The sequence below is a fragment of the Aptenodytes patagonicus genome, chromosome Z (assembly GCF_965638725.1).
Source record: "Aptenodytes patagonicus chromosome Z, bAptPat1.pri.cur, whole genome shotgun sequence".
NCBI classification, from domain to species: Eukaryota; Metazoa; Chordata; class Aves; order Sphenisciformes; family Spheniscidae; genus Aptenodytes; species Aptenodytes patagonicus.
Genome location: NC_134982.1, coordinates 59,547,496 through 59,573,522, shown reverse-complemented (window position 1 = coordinate 59,573,522; position 26,027 = coordinate 59,547,496). Strand labels below are relative to the sequence as shown.

At 41.8% G+C, this 26,027-nt stretch overlaps 1 long non-coding RNA gene across 1 annotated transcript in view; it reads right to left on the bottom strand.

Moving 5' to 3' along the window:
• Positions 1–4,405: 4,405 nt before the first annotated feature.
• Positions 4,406–26,027, bottom strand: part of LOC143172774 (uncharacterized) — a 33,968-nt gene continuing 12,346 nt past the window's right edge. Inside the window, exons 2-3 of the long non-coding RNA XR_012997410.1 lie at positions 10,876–11,039; positions 4,406–5,113 (exon numbers count right to left, since the gene is read on the bottom strand). This is a non-coding gene — a long non-coding RNA (uncharacterized LOC143172774). The remainder of the gene's footprint in view (positions 5,114–10,875; positions 11,040–26,027) is intronic.

Sequence of the window (26,027 nt, the reverse complement as noted above, 5' to 3'; positions counted from 1 at the left end):
CTCTGCTATGTTTTTAAATAAAAAGTGAAAACAATTTTAGAGGTTAATATAAGCCCTCTTATTTCCTCTATTTTAAGGAATACTTAATGCTTTTAGCCCCTTTTTATTCCTGTCATCCATTCTAAGCAAGAGATCGGACTTAATGGGGCTTGTGTGCTGCTGCTTGATGCTAGTTATGCTTGTATTGTGAGAAACTAGTTATAGAATTGTTACTGGTATTAAAATTATAGTCTACATCCTGTCCATTGGAAAGTCTCTGTCCAAACATTTGTTCCACAACTGCATTCATAAGAAACACTGATTTCATGTGATTCTTTTTGTTAGAGTAGCAGTATAATTACAAGACTTCTGCAGAGAAAGTCAATGCAGTTTGAGTCACAAAATAGCGCAGTAAATAGTCATGGATAAGATACATGTTCACACACACAGGTATGTGAACTTTGCAGCTGGTGGCAACTGGAAAAGATAGTTCTGGGTGGTGCACAAAAATGTTGATTTAAAAATCAGCATGCTACTTGGTCAGGATAACTTTGGACCAGTAGATAGTATAGGTGTAAACAAAGAGACAATCCAAATAGCTAAAAAGCAATGATGTGGCTCACCAGAGGGATACCACTGTCAGATAGCAAAAGTTGGCATGGATTAGAAATTCATCATCCCCACACCTCTGGCTCCAAAGGCAGGGAATAATTACCAGTTATTAAAGCACCAATAATGCACAAAAAAGTATTTGTGGGCATAAGACATAGTAGTGAATAATGAAATTTAATCTGGAACACCTTTCAAGTATTGACAAGCCCTTGCACTAAAAAACAAGTCATTTTGTGGTTCAGCTTTCCTGAGGGGATTTAACTGAAGATCTTATGCTCCTATAAAATGGCTGGTGCTCCCTTTTTTGTCTTGGCACCTTTCACTCTAGTAGTTCCTTCAAGACAGAGTCATACAGTGAAACAAGATATTGTCACAGGACTCAAAGAGAAAGAAGTAAAGTATAACTTATTTGAGAATCAAATAACAAAAAATGTCAGTCCCAAGGGCTCAGGGTTAACCAGCTCTGTCTATTTTTATTCCTTTATTGCAATGTTTTAAATGCACCAATTTCTGAAAACTTTTAGAAAGCCCCCAATTTTCAAGACTCTCTGTATACTCTTGTGTTAATGGGCCACACTGCTGATATGAATGGGTACACTGGCATAGTTCTATTGGACTTTAGTAGTTTTACAATGAGTTACAAAAGCTAAGGATTTAACTCCATAGTTTCTAGACTGAAGACTAGTTTTCCCATAGGCTGGTATGGAGAAATAAAAAAATTGCTACCTTCCCTGGAAATGAAACCTTGGAAATGATACACACATATCTGCACACTAATTGCAAGAATATGTTCAGTTCTCAAGCTGGTGACTTCTATCCAAGTGTAGAATCATCACCATTACAATGCAATAAAATCTGTCCAGCACATATGACGGTTGCCAGCTAGGTAAAGGAGAAACAGAGCTCTGCATTTCACAGTAATTTTAATTGTCATGATTTGGTGAACTAGGATACCCCACTGCAACAGTACATTTCCAACTCAGTTTCCAGAAAGAAAAAAAAAGGAAAAAAATATCATTCTCCAGAATAACCAACTGCAAGTATGCATATGCAATTGCTAGCCTGCTGTTGCAACATCCTAGGTAGCTTCCCACAATACCTACAGCATGTCTGGCACTTATCAGTCTCCATCACAATTAAAATACCATTCTTTCTATCCCACTCTCTCCACCCTCATTATCCTCATTAGTGTAAGAAACCTAGGCAGAGAACCTAAGCTCAGAAACCTTGGACCAAGCTCCTGAGAACTGGGAATGTAAAACAACTCACCTGAAGCATACAGCTTTGAACTTTCCACACTAACCTCTATTCTTCTTCAGTGATACATTAGCAACAACAATGACCAAATAGCATGATGCCAGGGATGTTATAGTTACTTCAACAGTCTTAGGAAGTACATATCTACTGAAAATAAAATGTAAGGTTGTGAATAACATCTAAGAGTCTTATCATCCTATTTCTGAGGAATTTACATTACTTCAGTTGTGTGTGCAGCAGCCTGTTTGCACTCACTGTTATAAGAACTTTAGCACTCACCAGTGCTACCTTCTCTGGGCATTGAAAAATGGCACTGTCTTGAAGGAAAAGAACAGAGTACAGGCTAAAAGAAGGCTGATAAGACTATGTTGTAGCTGAAACTTTCAAAGTACTTTTCATGTCTGGAGAGAATCTTACAAAACACTTAATGAATACCACCAGATGCACACAGTATTGGAACAGAGCAATGCTTGGTCGGGTGTCTGGCTGGAATGCAGAGTATGTATTTTGAAACATCAGTGTGCTGTGAGGTGATATAATGCTAGGAATATGTAATATAATCACCATGTAACAATATCAGGGGTAGTCAACTGCACATTCAACAACTGCCTCGGATCACTTAGTACTGATACACAGCAGTATGTTTCAAGCATAGATAATGCTTTAAGACTGCCAGATGAGAAGACAAACTACAAACAAAACCAGTCACATTAATATGAGAAGGCTACTGAAAAAAAAAAAACATTTCCATAGGCAGCAGACAAGGTGCTGCTGTGCATCATGCAAAAAGATGTGTGAGATGAGCGTGTGCCCAAAGGACACTGGTATCTAATAACAGCATTGCCTCACACAGGCTCTTTCTACGGCAAAGGCTTCTGGGCACGCCCACATAGAGCAAAGCATTTACATGCAGAGAAATCTGAGCTGATCATAAACAAGTCAGGCTGCAGCTGGGAAGCAGTGGGAGCATGCTGCCTCCTCAAGACAGTCAGCTCTATGGCATCAATGTGGGACCTGAGCTGCATTAAGCACTTGGGCAATGGTATTCATTCAAGAACTGGCAGACCAAATTGGTAATGGCCAAGTGGAAAGAACAGCTGTCAACAGGCCTATTTGTACAGACAGTGAGTAATATATTGTCTAGTCCTCCCAGAGAGGACTATTAAAGCTATTAGGAGGTTTAATTGGTTGTAAAATTTTCATCTTATTAAATGTAAAGAAAAATACTGCTGTATACAGTAGCATTTGTCAAACTCTGGGACCCTGAACTTCATAGGAAGTGCAAGGTATCAGATACTGTCAGGGAGCAGCTCCTCACTTCTCCTTATTTGTTAGCAATTTGCTTTCTCCAGGGCATACAAATGAGAACTGGCTATAATGACTGGCTGTAAGTTTCTGCACTAGCCACCTACATTTACTTGCTAGTGGCAGAGCACTTCTCCAGCAGAGGAGACTGACTGTGATCGCATGCAGCCACTGAACAATAGCTGATTCCCACCTCTTTCCAACCAATGCTGGAAATTACAGATAAGCTAAAAGCAGATGAACTTGCAAAAGATCTAAAGAACACAGTTTCTGTGTTGGATCTGGCAAAACCAAGATCTTCAAGAAGGAAAGCATTTAGCCAACGCTTATGTGGAAGATGAACCATACATAACAATGTAAAAACCAGCTAGAGATAACAGTGTGTGTTCAAGTGACAGATACAGCATCTCACAGCTCCCAGAAACCCCCAAGTGAGCTGTAGTGCTCATGACTTGGGCAAAAGGATGTTTCAAGTTGGGCATCCAGACTGAAGCGTGTAAAATCCTTAGACATTTTTGAAAATCTAGCTGCACAGTCTTAGCATTCCATTGTCTGAGGCTACTGTATGCTTCATGAGAGTGTGCTTTCACAGGAATAAATCATTTTTTTTCTATTAAAAGCCTCAATATATTAATTTCTAGTAATCTTAAAAGTACGAGTCAAAGCATTGTAACTCCTGACTAACTTGAATGGCTTGTATAGGATATTTTGTTGGCTAAATGCCTTTAAGGCAACATAACAATGAAAGCCCTCTAGAATGCTTGTGCTACGGGTTCTTGAATGAACCAGTTGTCTTTTTGTGCTTTTACATACTGCTCAGTGATCTGTGGGACATGGGAGTAGGGGGGAACAGGGTGTAATATTGTACACTGTTTATCCCACCTATTAGTGCTTTAACTATTTTGAAAATTCTAAATTAACAAAGTGAGGAAACACACTGTAATTTCAGCTAGGGGAGAAGCTGAATTAAGAACCTGCTATGTAGGAAAAGAGTTAACAATGGTATACCCTTCTCCCAGGTTTCTGACATTATCAATTCTAGTGAATTTTTCAGACTACCACTGAGAGGAGAGTCCATTTTAGACCACTGTTGCAGAGAAAGCTTTTAAGAGAAAGTTTAAATAGATTGTGAAATCTTCTCAACAGAAGGAGATGGGAAGAGACAAATGAAGAAATTATTTGACCTACAACCGTATAGCAGGTCAATGACAGAGCCAAAAGTAGAATTAAGATCCTTTGACCCATGGTCATGTGTTTTCTACTGGACTACTTCTCTGTAGCAAGTAACTTCTCTATGGAAGCACTTTTTAATCTATTTTCTGTGTTCTTCATCCTTCCAGTTGAGACAATTCAGCCTGCACCCAAACACTTTTAGCAATATCACATTCATTTTCTTCTGTTACCAAAACCATAAAAGACAAAAATAGTAATTAATTTGAACAATAGAACAAAAGGAAATAGGAAAAAATATGTACTCAATTTCCTAAAACTAAGCTGTAAACAAAGTATATCCTCAGGCTGATATTTAAAACATTGTATTGTGACAACACTTTAACCTGTTCAAGGCCTGTTTTATGAAGCAGATTCTCTTTCCAAACATACTTGCCCATTTTGAACCAGGAAGACCTTCTCAAGTTTCCTTCAGGTTTGTACATGTACATTTGCTTTTGCCAGCTTCACCAGATTTGACTATTTGTCCTGAGTTTTTCTTTCTGAATGAACACTATACCCAAATCACCACCACCAGCAGAGAAAAGAAACACTTAATTGCATCCTTTCTCATTTAGATCATATCTATTGGACATCATACCACCCTCTTTCCAGCCTGGATTTAGCAGACAGTTTCTGAGGCTGTTGAGATTCTTCTCCAGCCATCTGATGCTCCTAGTGATGGTATCCAACGCAACCCCATTGGTTTCCAGCCATGATCCATGGTTCTCCAGAGGCTTACAACTTTCATCTAAAAAAGGAAATGTTCATCAATACCTGGTCTGGGTCAGCTTTAGTCAAGCACCTCTACCAGAAGAGCAGTTTCTATCAAGTATAGTAGACAAGGAAAACAATGTGTTTAAAGTATGGAACCATATTAGTGAGTTGTGAGCTTTCCTTCTTGTGACCTCTGAGGCACTGTACATGAGAAGAGCCTTGTATCTTCATAAAGCACAGTGACTTGTGAAAATTCACAAGATCACAGGAGCGAGGTCAGTTTGTTTTTCTGTAAAGCAGTGCTCCAGCCCATTATGGCACTAGTTTGTGGTATGTTCTGCTCACATCTTTTGACTACATTTTTCTTGAGATAGTCTTTGTATTGAGGAACAGAGGGTCATCCTATCATACAATAGAGCACCCACTGAATTTTTTACACCACTTTAAAAATGATTAAAATAAACTTGTTTGGGGCAGTTTTCTCAATAAGAAATTCACTTTGATTTTAATAAGAATTTAATAGTGTAAGAACTACATGTGGTATAAAATCCTCTGGCCCAGTAGGTGGTCTCTAATGGTATCCCATTGCCAATGGTTAATGAATAAATATGAGAAACAAAAGAGCAATAGATATAGACATGTGCACAGACACATATAGAAATGTACCTTTTCAGCTTCCAGAAAACTTGACACAGTGATTTTTTGATCAAGACGCATGTCTGTTTTGTGAACTGCATACATTTTCCAAAGCAAAGCCAGCACACAAACACAGTTATCAGAAGGTTAAATCTCCTTCTGTATAAATTGAAAAGGCTGCACATACTACGGTAAGAAACATTGTCTACAGCAATACATTTGGAGGACGCTAGCTTATAACATACTATCTAGATAAAGACCTGACTAACACAGAAATTGGACTAAACTGTTACCAAATGATTACATAAATATTCAAACTTTGCCTCACCTTCTTTCCTTTTATCATCCAGTCACGGGTAAGGGATCTCTCCGCCTTGGGTAAGGAAAGATCTCTTAGTCTCAGGTAAGGAATCTCAAACCTTGAAAGGCACCCCTGCTCAAGGGGAGAGTCACCTGGCATGCAGTCCAGCTGCAATTCAGGGAGAGCTCAAATTGGGCCCATCCTGATGGTTATTTATAGAGTGAAGTAGTTGGCTGCTAGTCAACAGTATAGACAAGACAGATGTCTTCATTTTAGCTTTGGTATCTTGTTCTGTACTTTAGTTATCTTGCATTTTGGGTTTCAAAACCACCTTTTGAAAATTTTTTCTGAGGCACTTTCACTCCCTTGTACGTGAGCCAGGAGCTTTCCAGCTCACAGGTTGACCACAGGGTGTGAGGCCTGTTGCTCCTTAGTCAGCCTGAACCAAAGTACAGCTAGGGGTCAAGTGTATCTGTCACAATCACAAGATCAATGCTGAACTTACATAACATTTCCTGCAATTTTGCTTAATGCATTTTAATGTACTTGATATTTATCTCTCTCATATTGACTTGAGGTAAAGTATCACAAAACTTCATGTTTGCATTCTGAAAATAGCTTGGAATGAGATGACATTCTATGATTTTGTGGAATTTTTCCATGAAAATAATACGGGTCTTATAAAAAGTTAAGAAAATATTCAGAATTTTAAATCTGCAATGTAAATATTTCACATATATCTAGCCAGATCATATTTTGCTTTTCCCATCTGCTCTTAAAGAAACAAACATACATGCAGCAACCACTCAAGGGAGTCTGCAGGAGAAAGCCCCTGGACAAACACTGGAGTAGCTGGGTGGTAACAGGGATGAAAACCACACTGTGGATTCAAAAAGGTCTGCTGCATGGAAGAGTGGACACTAGTGTTACAGGCAAATTCTGCCAACAGGAACGGAGACCCACTCATCCTGGTGGTAAATAATACAACGATGGAGATACTGCTCCAGGATAGCAGGTTCACCTGCTCCCTCTGACCATCAGACTGTGAGTGATATGGGGTGGAAACAAAGAGTTGCACCTTCAGAGCCAGGCAGAAAACTGGGCCCCACAATTTGTCATGGCAATAAGACTCATGCTGCAGCAACAAATGTGCCATCTGAGGGGCTGCTCCTCAGTGGAATAAAAATAACCACCTTGGTAAACAAGTCCACCACCATGAGCACTACTGTACAACCCTGAGATGCAGGCAAGTCCACAATAAAATACACTGCAATAATTTTGCATGGCCACTCAGGAGTTGGTAAGTGTCCTGTAGCCTCAGCATCTTTCTCTTGACCTGGGCACAGACATCGCAAGACCAAACATAGCTTGTGACATCAGTATGCACCATAGGCCACCAGTAGCTCTGTGTGACGATGCAAAGTCTCCCAACAATCACTATGCACCACTGTCAGTGTGTCTTGGCAGTGCTGAAAGGACCTGCATGCTGTGCAGGTCCTGTCCATGGAGGGAAAATCTCTCCGGGGTCCATCTAATGCTGCATGAACACAGCATTTCCAGCATCTGAAGGGAAGTAAAATTTACTCATTATCTATATTACTCTTCTTATTCTGTCTTATTAAAACAAATATTTTATGAAGCCATTTGTTGTCAGGCCTTTCTTATTGAGATCCAGAAAGAGCCATCAGGATCTCACCATTTCTGTGTCTCACCTCACCCCTGCCAGTGCGGAACACCAGCTGCGGTTGCAGCAGCTTCCTCTGAGCTAGCCTTGAGAAACAGAAGCAGCAGAAATCAGTTATGAGCTATTAAAGCATGAGTTAATACTATGCTGAACATCATAAACCAGAACATGGAAAGAACAGATTTGGTTCCAGATCAGCCAGTTGATCAAGATGGGCCTTCTGATTTTGAGGGCTTTTTTCTGGGGTGGGTTTTTTTTGGAGAAGATACTCTCTAAACATGTTAGGGGACTGTTCTGTGTGTCCCAATCTTCCATAGGCAAAATGGGGCTTATTTGTACATTTGTTTTCTCCAAGTAAAGAAGAGACCTTAAGGGGTTTTTTTTCCCTCCATGATACAGTAAATCTTTTCCAGCTACATAAGGTCTTGCTGGAGAAATCTGTTGCTGCTCTTACGTTGAACGCATGTGGTCAGGACTAGGGCTTGGCCTAGTGAGAGCCATCCTGCACTGAAAAGAGGAAACATACACAGTTTCAAAACATTAGCATGTGCTCCTGTTTGGTTGTTTGTAGCAAGATGCCTCGCCCTTACACTGTATTGTAAAAAGACTTCAGGGTTATAGCTCCTGAGGCCTGGATTGCCTTCCCAACTAGGGTGCTCACCAGGAACCTGCTGAAGTCTTTTGAGCTTGCAGGCTTGTGCAACTCACTCAACTGAAGTTTGAGTTTTCCAAGCTTTAAATCTGGAAACACTTATTTTTCATGTCTCTGTCAGTCCAATGCTATTACTTACCTTTCATCTCTGTACTGTGTTTACATGGCAGGGTTTTGGTAGTGGGGGGGCCCACAGGGGTGGCCTCTGTGAGAAGAGACTAGGAGCTGCCCCCATGTCAGACACAGACGGCTCCAGCCAGCTTGAAAATTGACCAACTGCCAAGCCCATTAGCAAAGCTGGTGGTGCCTCTGTGAAAACATATTTAAGAAAGGGTAAACAGCTGTTAGAGGGAGGAGTGAGAAAAAAATGTGTGAGAAACAATCCTGCAGACATCAAGGTCAGAGAAGAAGGAGGGGGAGAAGGTGCTCCAGGCACCAAAGCACCTGTCCCACTGCAGCCCATGGAGAGGACCACATTGGAGCTGATACCCACTCTGCAGCCCATAGAGGACCACACACCTAAGCGGGTAGATACATCCTGAAGGAAACTGCAGCCTGTGGAAAGCTCTGCCTGACCAACAAACTCTCTACAATGGAAGAAGGCTCACAGGAGATGGGCAAGGGTGTTGTGCCCATGAAACTCAGGGGATAACGCAGGGTGTGGCTGACCACAGCTGTTGCAAAGAAGCTGACTTGATTCTTGACACAAAGGGGACTGGAGAGTGTCCTTTGTTTTAGATGAACAGCCATGTCAGTTGAGTGGATCAGCTGGTGGTGTAAATGTTTTCCCTGAATTCATTAGAAGAGTATGAAAGCCTCCCTGAGTTAGCCAGACCAGCATGTGGGGAGTGAATATGTGGCTCAGCCCAACATGGAGTATAAAAATTGAACAACTAACAGAATTTTGAAGAGCAACAAGTCTGTTGACTTGAGCTGGCTTCAGCCCACGTATGCTTTCCTGATAACTGGGGATATCCAGCGTTTTGACGGTGAGCATGTTATAGAGACTGCAATCACATTTGTATTGTGATTGAACTGTGTAGTGCAATTGCTGTATTTTGCTAAGTGTAACTTACATTTGTATTGTGATTTCAGTATATTTTGTATCATGCTACTAAATAAAAAGTCCCATGTAATATCAACTATCTTCAAATAAGTAAATTTAATATTATTAAACATTACACCCTCCACACATGGAGTGTGGTCAGAGAGTATTGGACTCTAACAAATCTCCAACATTGGAGGGTTTCAAGACTAGACAGGACAAAAACCTGAGCAGCCTGGTTTGACCTCCCACCCGATCCTGCTTTAAGTAGGGGTTCAAAGAGGACTGGTGGCCTCCTGAGCTGTCTTCCAACCTGAATTGCTCTACATGTTCTATGATTCTAATAGAATAGTGCTAACTTTACATGCAGTACAGCACCCTAAAAGAAAGTGGTACAAGAAACTCAAGCTTTATTTTCCTCCCTCTAATTTTATCCCATGACAAATCCTCATCTTCAGACCAGAATTCTGGTTAGTCTACTCTCAGCTGTACTTTATTAATATACTATAAAATTAACATTATTAAATCCTTTTATAGATAAAATACACCATAAGAAACAGCTTTGTAAAATGTAATGCAGAAGGGTTTTTAACATAAATGAAACATCTCATTTTGTGTGAGTTTGAGTGACTTAGAAACAGAGAACAAACAAAAACCTTTTCAGATATTTTGAGGTTTCTAAGAATGAAATGAAATTAAAACATTTAAGGAAAGGTATCTTCTGTGGGAGCAAGATAACTTTGCCAAGGATACATGATTTATTTCTCATCAAGCTAGTACCACACATCATCAGTTTTGATATTTATGATCCCATTTGCAGACTAGTCCATATTTGACTTGTGTATTAAGTGAGACCACTGGAAAGAAGCACTTCTGACACTATTCCAAGTAAAAACCTGCATAAAGCCTGCCCCCATTCTTAGGGGCTGCTGCATCTCTTTGAGCTGCCTCTTGCCCTCTGAGTTTTATTATACTGTAGAGTTTTGTTTCCGCATCTGAAAGGAATGTAGGGCAAATCCCATTCTAAACCCTATCTGTTGTAATTTCAGTTCCTGTACTTGTGGAAATTATTTTCTCAGATCAGTCCTTCATTTACTTTATTTCAACATATTTTTTCTTAAAAATAAAATCTGGAGTCAGTGTTCTCACTGACTGAGAAAAAGATTAAATTCTACATAAAAATCCAACCAAGCTATCAAAACTACGTGTTGGAATTAAGAAATTATTTTTACAACTTTTATTTAAGTCAAACAGTGGATAACTCTTCCAGAGACTCCTTACACCTTCTAGATTTTACAGAAAACATGAAAATGAAGAACTCGCCTAAGGAAGAATGTCTTTTATTATCCTTTAAAAAGATTCAACATGTCAGAATTTTTCATTTCCTGCTCAGTAGTCAGTCTGTATTCACCAAAAAAAGTGTGTCAGATAATTATAAAGATAGAATTAAATAATAATTCATATGGAATGTTTCCTACCTTGTTAATTCATTATCATCACTGCTGCTTGATAGAGCTTAATACACCTTTCTCTGTTCAGCAACAGATATGGACACTTCATATCTATTCAAAGAAAACTCCAGCCAGCAGCTGTTTTGCCTCCAACAGAGTACACAGTTCCAAGGACATCAGAGGGAATGTTACTAAAGAGGAAAGAAAGAAAGATTCATTTTTGAGTTGCAATCTAGTGTTTTTGATTGCTGAACAACAGTGGAATAATCTTAAATATAAGGATCTGAATCTTTCTGCAGTGATTATCGCATTGTAACATACAGGAATTTCCTGCGTTCTAAAATTGAATATCATTGATGTTCTAGTTTTAAAATAGTCTTGTTATTAATATGCATCTATCATGACAAAAAGTTACTTTAGTATTTTCCAGATGAATTTGTGTCCGTAAATATATAGTGGGTGGCCATCAGCACGTACCAATTCATGATTCTGCCCAATCTGACACACCATTGAACTCAGTTATATTTCCCATTGCATGGAACACAAATAAAGAAGTAATAAGATATCAACAAATGTGGGAAGGACCACATAATACATCTGTTGATGCATATCAACCATACTATGTCACAGAACATGGCAGGAGATTTAACTGGCTTGCTCTTCCCATTGATAGATGACAGACATTGATCAGTGCTAAAAGATCAAAATCATCTGTCACATATATTCAAAAATAATGGGGAAAAGAAAAAAAATGCACAGAAGCAACAAGTCCTATCTTGCAGTCCAAGTAGAGCTCCGCTTCTATGGCATTCACTTGAAACCAGCAAAAGTGTGTGGACACATGAGTCTACCATCCCAGTACAGCACTGCACTCATCCCAGGCAAGTTTTTCAGTAAATAAACTGAATCTTCTTCTGTGTGTATGGAAAACTTCTCACACAGTGAATCATACCAGAATCAGAAGAGAGTTTCAAAGATTGGGTTAAGCCTTCTTAAAACTGAAGAAAGTAAAAATATCAACCACCATTTTAGGTGGTGGCAGTTCCATCTAGTAGGAACAATTAAGTATCCTCATAGGAAATTAGTGATCAAAATTTTGTTTCATGTCATTGCTTGGAATGGTGATAAAACTCACTGCCTCTTGTCAGGGCAACAGGACTTTGTAGATAAGTAATATTTCAACAAAGGATCATTCACTCCATCTGATTCACTCAGTAAGACTCCACCTTTCAAGTAGGACAATGTGCAAGTTCAAGAACAAGATGAGCATTCAGGTAACCATAAGAATGGAGTAGGAGGAACTAACTGGAACGTGTTTATACTTCGCTGCCGTAGTGTAAGCTCTCTTCATGGGTTGTCAGCAATGGAAAACCAAAGCCAGAAATTCTGGATCTAAAAATAAAGAGTTTGTATCTGGTGCTTGAGCCTCATGTGACACAGATTCCCATATCTTACAGGAAATTGTTTTTCTTCCAAAGTCTATGTTCTAAAAATCAAAGCTCAGGGTGGAATAAAAGAAGCGTAAGCAAATGTAAGAAAAAAAAAATTAGTTACTTTATCTTTGCACCATTTTCTATTCATTTGCTGAAAAATTTACTTGCCTTCTGGATACAGGAAAGATACTGAAGGTCACACACCAGCTCCAGAAAATCAGAATGAAGCATTCTTTTGGAAGTGTAGCCCTCATCATTCCAGGTCTGCTTGTCAATCACTGGTTTAAAAATACTGCAGAATGTACTGCTGTACCTTCTACATATTGTAAGCACATTGTTGTATTTATTACAAGAAACATTTTCTGAAATGCAGAGAATGTAGTCACCACAAAGCATCAGTAAAAACAAATACAGACTACATTAATGACTAAATAAACAAATGAGCTAATACATGTATAAAATGTTACTTGTCCGATGCTGAAATATGAACCTTGAGACTTTCTGTAACATGAGATATACATCTGCTCTCCGTCATGTGATAGAACACTTCCAGATAGCTAGGCCTTTCTGGCTTTACGCAGCTTGTAGGCCTTGTGCTGTGTTACTCATCTCATGCTGGAGATACCGCATTAGATCCAGGACTCTGTCTCCCTGCACCAACAGGTAGTTCTTACTGAGCTAATGTCTTTCTAACCAAAGATGACAAGAGGAGGGGGGAGATGACACTTTAATATTTATTAACTATGGAGAAAAATATAATGATGAACAATCAGTAGATTGTTGCCAAGATCCTAATAAACTATATTTATACAAGAATGTGGCCTGCCTGCCAAAAGCCTCCCTCTGCTTCCTTTTCTTCAGCCAAGGGTCACTCCACTACTGCAGTCCCTGGGTTCAAAAGTCTGAAAGAAGAAAACCTCAGAGGCTTGGTGAGGCAGAACCCCCTTGTGTATTCATCTTCGTGCACCACCTTGACCCTCTACACAAAGAAGCAAAGAAACTGATGGTACATCAAAAGAGCATACCACAGGAAGTGAAGAAGTTGACAAGAACAAAATGATAAATGTTAATAAGTTTTTAAACATTTGAAACAAATTTTGTAAACATCACCAGAAAGTCCCTGCATTTACCCAGTTTGCAGGATCATCTGGTAAAATGCCCTTCAAAAACATTGTTGTCTTACTTTGATTCTCTTCCAATTTTATTAAAAAATAATCAATGGAAGTCCTTTCTGGACAGTTCAGGCATCCATTTTCTTGGAAACATCAAAGTGTTCACTGAGGTAATAATCATACTGAGAAGAATGCAAAACAAAACATTTTTTTTACTCAACATTTCTGTTTCTTTTCAGATTATGTTAGAAGACAGTGCCTGCTAACAGATGTTGGATCAGAAAGGACACTCCTATCTGCTAAAACATTTTAGTCAGTTCCGTAATATCTGAAGAAAAAACCTGAAATACTTAAGTAAACGTATGGAGAGTAAACAAACAAAACTGGTTATCTGCTCTTACACTAGAAAGTAAAGAAAAAATCATTAATCTGAACCCATTTTACTGAGAAGTTAATTGGCTTCATCTTCTGTACCACAGTTATATGCCTCCCCAAATTAAAACAGAACACAAACACATCCTGAAAAGGATGAGGACCCTTCCTCAGCAAAGTCTGTGTGTAACATATTTTCAAGATAAAGTAGCACTACTGTTGTTCTGGTACACCTAACAAGATCTCAGAATTAAGCGCATGACACTGTCACTACAGTCCTCCCCATCCATGTCACCTTCTATATTTCCACTGGGATAGCTCTATACATGCTTGGCTATAGAGCTGTAGACAAGCCTTTGAGACTACCTGTAATATGACAAAGCTGAAAGACATGTTCTGTAGGAACTACAGATTCATGCTTTATCCAGGTGAACATATCCTTATAATTACACCCAAACTTCATGTTTAACAGAGGAGCAGCTGTTAGAAGAGATTCTTATGTACACTTTCACTCCTTTGCAGCACACTAAGGCAAGCAGAGCAAAACAATAGGTCTAGCTTAACAGACCAAAGCAGCAAAACAAAGGAGTCAGAGCATAAAGCAGAATCTGTCAAAACAGGGGTTAAAAATCTGAAAGTCATTGTCTTTGCTATAAGACCCATAGCCCTACAGCCACAGTCACTCTTTAGCACTTTGTGGCTGACGTGAATCTTAAGGAGAAATGCCTTTGTAATTAAATTGAACTTAAGTGGCCTTCCAAACACATTTCTGGTCAAGATCTGATTTACAAGCTTTGTAACAATAAGAAAGCTACAAGAAGATCTGAGACTATAGTTTTTGCTACCTGTAAGGTTTTGCATGTAAGATTTTCCATCTGTCTGTTGTGTCCACACATGGAGAATATTCTTGTTTTGCTGCTATTCATTTGCTGCTTGTCACAGCAGTGTGACACATGACACACATCACGTACTGCTGTAGCAGAGGTGGAAGAAAGAGTGGTGTGAAAGAGCAAGAGAAATGACAGGCCTGTCCATGTTCTCCATCTTGGTCACTGCAATCCTCTGCCATGGTGGGGTAGCAGGGCTGCCCTCAGCCACAAAAACGGGAAATCTTGTCTAAAAAGCAACCTTGTCTAATATGTCACAAGTTTCAACATGCTGTTGGAACCCTGGGTTGCAGGGAGCGCACTCTGCTGAGCAGGAAAGAGGTATTCAGGCAGCCCTCATTACCATTTACCTAGTTCAGTGGTTCTCTCTTTCTTTCCCTTTTCTCCTGCCAGCTATTTTTCCTCTCTGTTTTCAATGGTTTGAGCCCATCTACACTCACAGAATCTACTGTGCTGTAACTTGTAATTCTAGAGCTGGATCCAATTCAACTTCACCAACTCAGAAACTCACTTCTTATTTACGGGACTGTAACTGCGGCCTGAACAAGGTCACTTGTAGAGGTGCTTTTCCTGGACGTGTGATTGCATTTCAGTAAAGAATGATACACTTCTTTGAAATAGCCCTTTAACATGCAGCTGGAGGTAGAAGCATCCTTCCAACTTTTGATTGTTGCTGTTTCCAGAACTATGTAGCACTGAAGGTGTTATCAGAGAGCTGGAACACGCAGAACAACCAACACAGCACCAATCTCCATCTCAGCTGTAGGACAGAGCCCTTCCCCGCACCGTCAGACATGCTGCAAACTGGTTCGTGGAGTTCTTAGACGCAGCTCTCATTAACTTCATTTTCTCAACTTCTGCAAAGCCCAAAGCCTTCCTGAAAACGCACGTTGTGACATCATTCTGGGATCACCAACGTTGCGGAGCTGCCGTGTTTTTTCAACGTGGAGCCGCTGGCTGCTCGTGTGTGCACCCTTCCTTCACGGGTTGCATTTCTTCAATTTACGTCCGTGTGCCACCCAGCGGCTGAAGACGGAGGCTGGTTCACGTGCAAAACGAAGTTTCCCTGCTTTTAAAGAAACAACGCATTAACCAAGCCCAGAGCAACTATAGCAGGGACTATTGCGATCTTTTTTTTTTAATTTAAGCTTAATGTTAACTTAACGTTCATCATACTCCAGGCTTTTCTTCATATTGAGTTGTTACTGAATCCTAGCATTTTGGTTATTTCAACAACAGCAACAAGGAAAACAAACTGTGTTTAGCCTGCTTGTGGTCATTTCTCCTTTCCTTCCTTTATCTTAATTTCTCATTCCTCCTCCTTTTGCCACAAACTGGAAAGCCTCAAATCTAAATCCCAAATAATTGTCACCACCCCTAGACCCTGATGCCCACCTAGTGCTGAAGGGAATCCAAGTGTCTGGAATGCCCTGCCTCCAAACTCTTATTCCTTAATACTCCTGGTGGAAAAGAAACCACTGTGTCCAGCAACTCTACCCTCTTTTGAAAGTCCTCAACCCTTGTATCCTCCACTTTTCAGAGAAACCAGGTGGCCAGGATCTCCCCATGCCACACCCCAGCCTTCCTTAGGCTTGTTACATTCCCACTACTACAAAGAGCCCAGATGTTTTGGATCATCCGTCCTATAGACAACTGTCTCCATCTGGCACAACTTCTGAGCACTGCCTGTAAAGGAGGGTGTAAAGCCCTCCTTGAGAAGGGCCTGAAGGTGTGCTCAAGAAGAAAGTTCCTGTAGCACAGGACAGCCATCCTGGATCCACTACTCCAGTGTCCTGGCTTCAATAGCACGCTATATACTGGATTTAGGGAACCTGTAAAAGAAACTGAGCACATACGGAGTCTTTTTTTCCTTGACCAACTTTCTTGGATTCCAGCAATTAGAGGTTATGGGTCTCCTGACTCTAAAGGTGCTTGTGTCCTAGTCAGTTCAGTAGCCTGGGAAATTAACTTCAAGCACATGTTGAATTTATAATCCATTTCCTCTTTCTGTAAGACTTTTCTTTTGTCTGTCCAGAGCTTTGTTTGTAACAGGCACTGCTGTGTACTTCTGAAGCTGAAAAAAATAGTGAAACTGTCTAATAAAACTTGGGGAAGAGTGGAAGATAATGAGGATATGAATAATGGCAAGTTCTTTGGTCAACATAAAGTAAACTTTTCCTTATAGTGAAGTAGTGGTATTAAAAATGCAGTAATTCTATCAGCCTTAACATTTTCCTGTGTTAGCTCTGATGACAGTGAGTTCTGAGATGGTTTTGATCTGTGTTGGATTTTTCCAGAGGCTCCTCATAGTTTTGAAAGGTTTCCACCCTCTGCCCTTGATCCAGAGCCAAAGCAATGCAGGCTCCTGTATTCCTATTTCTTTTTCTCACTGACACTACAGAGAGTTCCAAGAAATACCAAGGCCACAGTAGCTGACAAGTGTTTTATGTAAGCTTAGAAGACATAAAGTTGCAGTTCTCTGGTACTATTGGACATACAAATTTGTTCCATGCTGGACCAGCAGGTGAAAGCAAGCAATGACGTGTTTGTGTCTCTTCCTGCTTAAGCAATCATTCCAGCCCTAGCAATCATTCAGGTCTGTAATAAAGAGAGGAAACACTCTTGACACTACTGTCTAGGGCTTTTTGTTCTTTAGTTGATTCTTCCTGCACTCGGTCTGCCCAGTAGCTGGCCTCCAGATCCCAGTCTCCCCACGTGCTGGTACCTGGATATATGAGCCCCACCCCAACCCTGATCTGCTATGCCACTCCAGCTGCTGGTACAGACCACCACCCCCCGATTCGTGCGCACACACACATGCATGTGCATGTACATACAGCCCTGACCGGGATTCCCGTGCTCCCTCCAATAGCCAACTCCCTGCTATGGTTTCATCCTTAGGGGGACACAGGCACACACACAAAGCTTGCCAGCAGGCTCTGTGGCCTTGCCAAAATGATGTCTGAGGCCCCTGGGCCTCACAGAAAGCACCTGGGGCTCACCTGGAGGCACTTGGTAGTGTCTGGTGCACACAGAGAAGCACAAGGAGGCCCCTGGAGCACAGCAAGGCACTCCAAGGACTCTGGGATGCACTGAAAAGCCCTCAGAGCCCCCCAGGGCACACAGAATGCTTTTGGCAGACACTGGCTGCAAAGGCTATAAGAGGCCCCTGAGTCAAGTAGAAAGGCACTCACATGCTCCTCGGCCACAAATAAAGGCATTCAGAGAGCTCTGGGGCACTAAGAAAATTTAATGATGGCCTCTGGGGTGCACCGAAAGGCACTGGGAGGCCACCCATGATGGCTTGCATGGACTTTGCAAGGGGAAAAAAAAAAGCCATGAAGAAGAACATTCCACTGATTCTACAATTCTTCTTACAGTGCTAAAGAACTGGGGCAGCTGAAAGATCCCCAGAAACTTGCTTGTGTGCAAAACTACTGCAGTACACAACACAGGGCTACTGTCTTTTAAAAGGCAGCCCTTCTATCCATTGCTTCAACTGCTCTACACCTTTACCCAAAGTCCCAAGACCAGAGAGAGGAAAAGAGAATGGGAAACAGATCTGTTCCCTTCCCATGTTTTAATACTCTAAAACTTTAATACTTTTTTACTTTTTTTACTTTAATACTTCTTTTTTTAACACTTTTAACAAGTGTTAAATGCCTGAGTTTCTTTCTGCAAAATACCTATCTCCAACAAAGGCTATCCAGCAATACATTGAATATTCTGCATGGACAGCAAGACTTGTTAAAAAAAGCTTTTCCTGCACCCCACCTTGCTATTTACCCACATTCCCAAAATGCTTACAGTCATGTGAAACTCTGCTCCAGGATTTTGCTAGAGGAACAGCCACTGAATAGCACCACATCAATTCTTAGACCCTTATGGCCAACAGTGGGATATAACAGAGAAAGAACAACACAAATGTGAAATACAAAGTATAAATGGCAAGGAAGGAGCAATTGGGTATCAGGGAGTAGCAAGAACAGGGCTGTTCTACAAGGGTCAACAAACTGGGAGCCAAGGGTAACCACAGTACAGGCAGCACCAGCCCCTGCAAAGAGCAGTTCTGTAGCACCTGAGCAGGGCAGCATTGGTGGGTTCATTGACAGCCCCAGGCAAAGCAAGCTAAGGGATCAGGTGCAGGGTCCATCCAGCACATCCAGTCAGGAACAGCAGGCAACAGGATGGGAGACAGGCATACCTTATCTGTAACTCAGGGCAGGACTGGGTGCTCAGGGCTGAGCTTAAATGGGTCCCCTGGGCAGAGGGCGCATGAGTGATGTTCGCATGGGAGGCCACTTGGGACAATTAAGGCTTACTGGTGCCTTCAGGGCCCTGACCTTGTGGTGTTGATAAGCAACAGGAAAATACTGGACCTAAGGAAAGAAACATTAAACTGTATTATACTTGCTTCATTCTGTGATAATAGTGCAGTTCCATGTTCAGGCCATTCTTCTGAACTGATAACCTACAGCTGGCCAATCTTAATGATTTAGATAACAAAACCAAACTCTCCACTGCACTATTTCAAACCACTGAGGTGTGAAGCTGGAGGTGAGGGATTCTTCCATTCAGGTCCAAGGCCTAGGCAGTTTCAAACAAGAGCTCATCTACTTTTAAAGATGAAGTAGGCTGTGCCTCTACCCCACCTCGGCTCTTTTTGTCTCTCTCCTCCTGGTGTCAGAAAGAGGCCCAGAAGCTGTTTTCTTGATTCCATCTGTCTGTAAAGCTGCTAGCACTAATGTCTTGATATAGGAGCCGCTTTTATTCTGCAGATAGGAACTGGCAGAGATGGTTGAGGCAAGACAACACTCAACAAGACCTGAAGGAGGGGGAAAAACTAGTGGAGCACACTAATGATGCACAGGACTCTAGTGTCCAAGCACAGGGAGGTGTGGGGCACTTGCTCATGTGCACAGACCTTCCCTCTGCAAGGTTCCAGGAGCCACTGAGAGCCTGTGAGCTGGGACCCTGGCAGAGAGGGAGCCACTCTGGGAGCCAGTGCTGGAATTGGGGCACCTGGGCTCTGCTCACGCACCAGACTGCACACTAGGCACTGGCAGGTCCCATGTCCCATCCTGGGTGTGCTCTCCAGGTGCTGCTGCAACAGGAGCCCAGTGACTGCTTGGGCAAGAACTTGGCCAAGTTCTCTAGCCTGGCCTAAACTCACATTCCCACACTCATTCTTCTCACGCTCCCACAACTCGTGTGTTTCATTTCACTCTCCACCATAAATTCAGCCCTACAGCTGACCTCTCCTCTTTAGTGTGCAATAAGCTCTGTCATGCACGCGCTGTGCACACCAACACAAGAACTGGCAGCCAGCTTCTCTAGCCTGCCTGCACTCACCTTGCAACACTCATTCCTCTCATATTCCCACAAGAATTCTGCCCTTCATGTCAGCTTCCACCCAAAATATAGCCCTGTCACTCAGTTTTCCTTTCCAGTGCACATTAAGCAACATGTACCTACTGTGCACACCAACACAAGAGCTTGCAGCCAACTTCTCTAGCCTGTCTAAAATTGCCTTCACAAGCCCATCATTATAGCACTCTGAAAGTAACTCTGCTCTTCATTTCACTCACCACCTAAAACTGATCTAGCCACTCAGTCCTCTACTGTTCATGAGATCAAGACACACACCTGCTGTTCACTCCAACAAAAGACCTCTCAGCCAGCATCTCTAGCCTGCCTACGCTTGCCTTCCTATTTCCATTCCTCATGTGTTCTGAATGCAGCTCTGCACTTCATTTCACTTGCCACCTAAAACTTGGCCATGCCACCCAACTCTCCTGCATATAAAGTTCAGACATACATCACTGTGTGGGTTTTCTTAAATAAAGAAAGAATTTATTTCAGTACCTTTGTCTTTAGTATTTAATTCTCTAGTATCTCTCATATTGGTAAAATTGAACAGGGTACGGAACATGGGCAGAACTTCCAGGAGATATTTCTTAACTAACTTTGATAAAAGAACCTGATGTTCAAGAGTGGGCATCTCAGCTGAAGCAAAGCAAGTGGGATGACATTCAGCTGCCCACAAATACTGCGACAATTGACAGTTACCAGTTCTCTACTGTCATATAAAACCTTGTTATAGGACCCCTTTCTCTGATATGATCAAGCTTCATTTAAAGAAAAATATGTTAGTTTTTTGCTCTGTTGCTTTGATTCCAGTATTTCATCAACTTAGCAGTTAGAAACATGATTCTCAGTCTACCTTTATTCATGGATGTGCTTGTATCCTTCTTTTCTTGTGATGATAATATCTTTCCATTTTAAGGATATTTCTCCTTCTTTCAGGGATTGATTCTTCTTTGTCTGGTGGATCAAATTTGATTTAATAGTGTTGCTGTGCTGGAGAAATCCTCCATCAAAACATATTAAATATTGTTTACAATCGATCTTGTAAATGCAGACAACACTTTTGATCTGCACTTGCTTAAATGTTTCTTGATGTAAATTAAATCTAAAGCAATCCTGCACAGTTGGCAGTATCTTGACATTCAGCTCATGAATGCCTTTCATTCACAATTATTATTATTTTGGGCAGAATGACACCAGCAAGATGGGAAACAAATGCTAGGTCTTTTGTAAGGAAGTGAACTTTTTGTATTTCTTTTGGAGGACAAGGCAATTGTTAAGTACCTGATACCAACGCATGGATGTTTTAACTGTGATGGTTTAGCCTTGGCTAACAGCCAAATGCCCATACAGTTGCTGACTCCCCCTCCTGTAGTGATCTGGACAGGAAGAGCATTGTACATCGAGGATTTAGTGATCTCATGTGAACATCCTTCCTGTTTGACAGGAGAAATGATTAATAGAGTTGTTCCCTTGTAAGAAAAATCCCATAATACCTCAAATTACCAAAATGGGAGAATCTCTTCTATGGACAGGGTCTGCCCAGCATGCATCAGAGGACCATGTGATGGTACACCAAGCAGAGCTCCCAGCATCTAAGGGGATGTAAGATTATCTATAATATTCTATCCTTACAGTGTTAGCTCTAATCATACTTTACAGAGTCTGAGTATGTTTCTTACTGGGATCATAACAGGCCAACAGCCCCTGGTGCAAAACACCTCCTCAGTAGGTCAGGGGCAGAAAATAAGATGAGAAAGCTCATGGGCTGAGACAAAGACAGGGAGATTGCTTACCAGTTACTGTCAGTGGAAAATAGACTTGACTTTGGGAAAATTAATTTAGTTTATTGCCAATCAAAATAGATTCAGGTAGTGAGAAACAAAGACAAACATTAAACCAGCACCTTTCATCCCCCTCTCCCAAGCTCAACTTCATTTCTCCAGTCCCAACTCCTCTACCCACCCAGCGGTGCAGAGGGAGGGCATGGGGCAGGAGGACTATGGTCAATGCTAGTGGTTCCTTCTTTGCTGCTCCTTCCCTCTCACACTTTTGCCCTGCTTCAGTGTGGGTCCTTCCATGGCTGCAGTCCTCCAGGAAAAAAACCTGCTCTTGCGTGGGTCCTCCCCATAGGCCACACTTCCCTCAGGAATATCCACCTGCTCTGGCATGGGGTCCTCCACAGACTGCAGGGGATATCTGCTTCACCATGGAGCACCTCCTTCTCATTCTCTGACCTTGAGGCTCACGCTGCCCTTTCTTACTCTTTTTTTTTCACTCCTCCTCTGCCTGTTCAGTGTATTTTGCCCTTTCTTAAATATGCTTTCCCAGTGGCAGCACCATCTTGGCTGAGGGGCTCAGCTATGCCCTGCAGTGGGTTCGTTGGAGCCAGCTGGAACCAGCTGTGTGCGGCACAGGGCAGCCCTGGCCTCTCCTCACAGAGGCCACCCCTGCAGCCCCCCACTGCCAGCACCTGGGCACTAATACCCAGTACAAGTATCTTTTAGTTCAGGTGCTGTATCAACCTCCTAACTTACCTCCTAAAGGAGTACGTTATTTTCATTAAAAAAAAGGTGTTTGTCTGCTAGTGTTCATCCCTTAGAATAATTTTCTCAGGGTGAGTTTGTCATAATATAGGTAATAAATGAGCTTTTTCTGCTCTTACCCTGATGAGATCAGGGATTTTCACAAATCATCTTGTCGCCTTTCAGATTCTTGGGTTAAAGCCAAGGGCAACTAATTATCAACCAGTGCTGTCAAGAATGGATAATCAAATATATTCCATCATGCTCTGACTTATCTCTGATGGCTATTCCTGAAGACTAAGATAGATCATTTTGTCATGATGATATGACTTGAGTGCTGGAAGTCACGACATACAAAATGAGCTGAGAGAACTGGGTTTGTTCAGCCTGAAAAAAAAAGAAAGCTCAAGGGGTGAGATCATTGCTATTTTCAACTACCTAATATGAGGGCAGAGAAGGTGGAGCCAGATTCTTAACAGAGGTGCACAGTGAAAGGACAAGAGGAACCAGACACAAGCTGCAACATGAGAAATTTTCATTAGGTCTTAGGAAAAAAATTTCACCATGAGAGTAGACAAACACTTGAGTAGGTTGCCCTGAAAGGCTGAAGGTTGAATTTTCATCCTGAAGATGATAAAAACAAAACTGGACAAGTTCCTCAGCAGCTTATCTGTTTGTACATTCTCTGAGGTAGGGATTGGAGTAGACTACCACCAGAGATCCATTCCAGTTTAAATTATCATATGGTTCTGTGATCACAGTGAGTTGATATCCACAAGATGACAGCTTGAAGTTCTGCCAAGACATTCATTCAAGATTTCTGACTTGATATATACTTCCTCTAGTAAAACTATTTTACATTCCTTGTCTAATAAAGACATGTTTGTATATGATAGTAATTATGGCTCTTTTACAAAACTGTTTACCTGCTGTTTATGATTGCTGCTTATATGTGTATCTAGAAAGTAACATGCTGGAATTAAATATGTAGGTATCTGTGACCTTCCTGCTGCCTCAGTCCCTATAGATATGGTAGGCATTACACCTTCCATTTCACTAATTGTTTCACTGAATGGGAAGAGAGGTCCAAGTAATGAGGGTCTTTGTAGGCAAGCAGTTTTTCTAAAAAGACAGCTGAAGTTGGTACCTGACCCTTATTTCTCCCTCGATATTTCCTGTGGAGATCACTATTGTGTGTGTTTGAAAAACAATTGCTGGACCTTCCTATTCTGATATAGGAAGGGAATAGGGGTATTAATGTTTCTTGAACAGATGAGTCTCTCTGTATTTTCCAAAGCAGGTAACTTGGAAAAAGGTAATGAAGGCCGTTTTAATAGCTAGCTGTTCTAGATTCTTTTTTGTGGTATAAGGCCAGTGATTTTGTATCAGGGAAATGCATACAGAATAATCTGCTTGCAATCTTGGAGTGAAAATTGAGTGATAACTATTATTGATTTCTCTGTTACCAAGGAACAGAAAACTGTAAAGGATGACCTAGGGTTTTTTCACCATCTAAGAGAATGCAAAGTATCTTCTGTTTGACGAGATGTATTCTAAAGGAAATAGCAGATTCCTTTCTGGAAGAATGCACGTTTGAGTGAAGAGGCACATTTTTCCTATAAAATGAAATCATCTGGGATCATGGAATGGAATCATCATCATTTCTTATAAAATGCATTATCTGGATCTATCTGCTGTGGATTCATTCTTCATGAACATAGTCTTCATTGAGACAGTGGATGGAGAGGTCCAGTGTTGGCAATTTCTTTAGTCCTTTTTAAGAGTCAGGGTAGTGGGTAGCTGTGGAACAGGCACATTAACTAAGTTAGTCCTGAAAACTTGTTAATGTGAGATAAGACAGCAGCATTCTATAGTGGTTGGGAAGGCATTATCATCCTTATTTGTCCATATTCCTATCATTCATCCTTTCAGCCTTATTCACTTGCACTGCAACTGTCAAAACACTAGATAATTGTTTTTTTTCTAAAACACTAACCTTTAAAGGTATATGAAAGAGTTCCAATTGTCCACAAATTGTTAGTTACTTGAGGACAAGAGACTGAGTAGTGAACTAAATAACTTGTTTACATTAAGAGGAACTACTGAACTATTGACAATTAAATCTGAGAGTAACTGACAGTTACAATCTGTTCTCGTTCTTCCTCCAGGAGGAACCAGACTGGCACTGGCAATTACAAAGTTTACCTCTGGGATCTAGCACAAAGGTAGATGAACCATAATTTTTGAGAGACTGACTTACATTTAACAGCTAGTACAAATTAACAGAAGCTTGATCTGGATATCTTGTTTATCTTGCTCAGTGTGGTGGGTTGACCGTGGCTGGACACCAGGTGTCCATCAAAGCTGCTCTATCACTCCCCCTCCTCAACTGGACAGGGGACAGAAAATATAATGAAAAGCTCATAGGTTGAGATAAGGACAGGGAGATCACTCACCAATTACCGTCACAGGCAAAACAGGCTCAGCTCGGGGAAATTAATTTAATTTATTGCCAATCAAATCAGAGTAGGGTAATGAGAAATAAAACCAAATCTTAAAACACTTTCCCCCCGCCTCTTCCTTCTTCCCAGGCTCAACTTCATTCCCGATTTTCTCTATCTCCTCCCCCACAGTGGCACAGGGGTGCAGGGAACAGGGGTTGTGGTCAGTTCATCACATGTTGTCTCTGCCGCTCCTTCCTCCCCAGGGGGAGGACTCCTCACACTCTTCCCCTGCTCCAGCATGGGATTCCACCCATAGGAGTCAGTCCTCCATGAACTTCTCCAATGTGAGTCCTTCCCACAGGCTGCAGTTCTTCACGATCTGCTCCAGCGTGGGTCCTTTCCACAGGGTAAAATCTTTCAAGAACAGACTACTCCAGCATGGGTCCCCCACAGGGTCACAATTCCTGCCAGCAAACCTGCCCCAGTGTGGGCTCCTTTCTCCATGGGTCCACAGGGTCCTGCCAGGAGCCTGCTCCAGTACGGCTTTCCGTGGGGTCACAGCCTCGTTTGGACACCCACCTGCTCCGGCATGGGGTCCTCCATGGGCTACAGGTGGATATCTGCTCTGCTGTGGACCTCCATGGGATGCAGGGGGACTGCCTGCCTCACCATGGTCTTCACCATGGGCTGCAGGGGAATCTCTACTCTGGCACCTGGAGCACCTGCTCCCCCTCCTTCTCTGACTTTGGTGTCTGCAGACTTGTTTCTCTCACTCCTCTCTCCTGGCTGCTGTTGTGCAGAAGTTTTTCTCCCCTTCTTTCATTTTCATTTCACTGAATTTCATTCACATTTCAGCGAAGCCACCGAGGCGAAGGGCTCCGGAGCGGAGGATCGCGCCGGGGGACCCTTCCTGAAGCGGCAAAACCGCGGCAAAACCCGCGAAGGCAAAAGCGCAGGGAGCGAGAGGGTGCCCCAGCCCGCCCCCCTTCCCCCACCCGGAGGAGGGAGTTCCTGACCAGCGGCAGCTCTGACTCAGCGT